Genomic DNA, 2756 nt, shown 5'->3' with positions numbered 1-2756 from the left:
CCGGGGGGCCCCCGGCCCCGCCGTGCTGCTGGTGATGTCTGTGCCTGATGGGGAGAGAAGCCAAATTGGGCACGGGGTGATGGGCAAGCGGGGATGGGGATGTTCCGCTCTGACAGGTAGGCAGCTATAGCTGTGTTGTGTCTGCATGGTGAGGCTGCTCCGACATCCCTTTGCGATGGGATGTTGCAGGGATAGGTGTCTGCATGGGGATGATCCCAGCATGGGGACACCACTGGTGTGTTGCATTGAGGCTGGGAGCGGGGATGGGGTGTGCAGGGCTGAGATGAGGGCACGGTGATTCGGACAAGCTGCTGCTGGTCACCTCTGGGAGCAAAAGGGGATGTCATCGGGCAGGCTCGTGCTGTGGTTGTTTCCACTGGGGTGACCCTGGTGACGCAGGAGGGTTTTGGTGTTTTAATGCTGCTTCCCCAAACCTAATGCTGTGCTGGCCAGGAGCAAACCCCAGCCCTGGGGCTACCAAACATCCCCAGAGCTGGGGCTGAGCCCTGATGGAGAGCAGGAGGAGGTGTGCTCTATAATGTTTAACCAGGACACTGGTTGTGTACTTACACCTGAATTTGAATGAGAGGGACTCATCAGGGCCAAACAACCCACATTTCCAAGGTGCTGACATACGGTGTGTCTTAAAAGTTACCACATTGAATGGGGACCCGGGTGAGCCAGCACAAAGAGACCCAACAGCCCAGGCTGCTGGAGATGGTCCCTGGCAGCAGCAAATCCTGCCTATCCCTGCAGGAGAAGCAGTACCTCCAACAGCTTGAGCTGCTGCCGTGCTCTGGGGTATGTGGTTTGTAGGGATGAGGCCTGAAGTTGGGATGACTGCTCAGGTTATGACATGGTTACCCTGGGTAACCCGCTCTGCAGGGTGCTGGGTCCATCCCTCCGACTGATGGGACCTCCTTGGGCCCGTGTTTGCAGGAGCAAGGTGGGAAGTGGATGCACAGAGCATCCACTCAGGCTGCTGTGCTGAGCTCTCTGGTTGCTCTGCAGGGAGCAGGGGCTGATTCTGCAGTTTGGCCTGTGGTGCTGAGCCCTGAACCTGAGTCCCACGACAAGGAGTGAAATGCAGGCGAGCACATGTATCATATATGCTTGGCGGGGAGTGGGGGGGAGCTCGTAATTGGTCAATATTAGTGTTATGATGATGTTGTAAGTGGGGTTTGTAACAGATCGACATCCAGTGTTCGTAGAGGCGAGGGGTGGAATGTGTTGGGCACAAATTGCAGGGTGTGTGGGATCACCCCGGAGCACCGTGGCATTTCACGCATGAGGGGCCCATCAGCTCATGCATGAGCACCCAGTCATTTCCGCATCAGCACCCCGTAAGTTCATGCATGAGCACCCAATTAACACACACATGAGTGCGAAATTAACTTACATAGAGCACTGGTGGGTTTATGCATGGGCGCCCAGTTAGTTCACGCTGGATTACACACTGGTCCATGCATGAGCTCCCTGTTACATGCTGCATGGGCGCCCGATTAATCACTGCATGTGCTCTCCATCCGTTCATGCCCCAGTGTCCAATTAATTTCTGCATGAGCACCTGATCCATTCACACCTGAGTGCCCAATTAGCACATGCACAAGGGTGTTACCTACTAATTACACTAATTCACCCACGAGTGCCCAATTAGTTCACGCAGGAGTGCCCAGTGAATTCACACCTGAGATCTCTATTAGTCCATGCATCACTACCCCATTAGAGCCAAGAGTGCCCACAAAATGTATGCATGAGCACCCCTTTCATTCACACCTGAGCACCCAGGTAGTTCATGCATGAGCACCCAATTAGTTCACTTAGAAGCACCCAGATATTTATGCACGAGCACTCAATTAGTCCATGCATGATCACCCGATTTGTTTCTGCATGAGTGCCCATCTGCCTCAGGCATGGGTCCCCAGTTAGTGCATGCATAAGTGCCCCATTAATTCACGCCTGAGCACCCACTCTGCATGCACGTGGGTGCCCAATTTGCCTTCATCTGGCACTGCACTGAGCATCTGCAGCAGGTTTAGGCAGCCCCAAACCCGGATGGGGGCTCCGGAGTGGGGCAATGCTGGCTCCCCCGGACGAGGATGTGCAGGGACCTGCAGGTAAATGCTGCAGGAGTGACACTGCCGTGCCTCGGCGGGTGATGCTGGACCTGTTGCCAGTGGGTTGGTGGTGGAGGCCAGGCCTGGCAGAGCTGCAGTGCCCTGCAGGGGAGGGAAAGCTGCTTTGTGCTGGAAATGATTAACCGTGGCTTCCCTGATAAGGCACCAGTGGCCCTTGAGGAACAAGGTGCTGTTGTAGTGGCTGGAGCAAGGGGGGGACACACTGGGGCTCTATGCAGGCTTTCTGCCGGCTCCTGCACTGGGACAGTGCTTGCTGAGCTTGTGGGAGCCTAAGGGGCTGGAGCATTGTGTCACCTCCTGCATCCCACCATGGCCAGGGGTCTCCAAACCATTCTGAATCCATTCACTTCTCCTGTACTCCTTCCTGCCATGGTCCAGCAAGCCCCCCAAGGGGGGGACACACTGGGGCTCTATGCAGGCTTTCTGCCGGCTCCTGCACTGGGACAGTGCTTGCTGAGCTTGTGGGAGCCTAAGGGGCTGGAGCATTGTGTCACCTCCTGCATCCCACCATGGCCAGGGGTCTCCAAACCATTCTGAATCCATTCACTTCTCCTGTACTCCTTCCTGCCATGGTCCAGCAAGCCCCCAGCTCCCTTGCAGGCAGGGCATTGGATGGGG

Source organism: Nestor notabilis, unplaced genomic scaffold (assembly GCF_000696875.1).
Source record: "Nestor notabilis isolate BGI_N333 unplaced genomic scaffold, ASM69687v1 scaffold29260, whole genome shotgun sequence".
Taxonomy (NCBI): Eukaryota; Metazoa; Chordata; class Aves; order Psittaciformes; family Psittacidae; genus Nestor; species Nestor notabilis.
Note: the sequence above shows the minus strand (reverse complement) of the source record.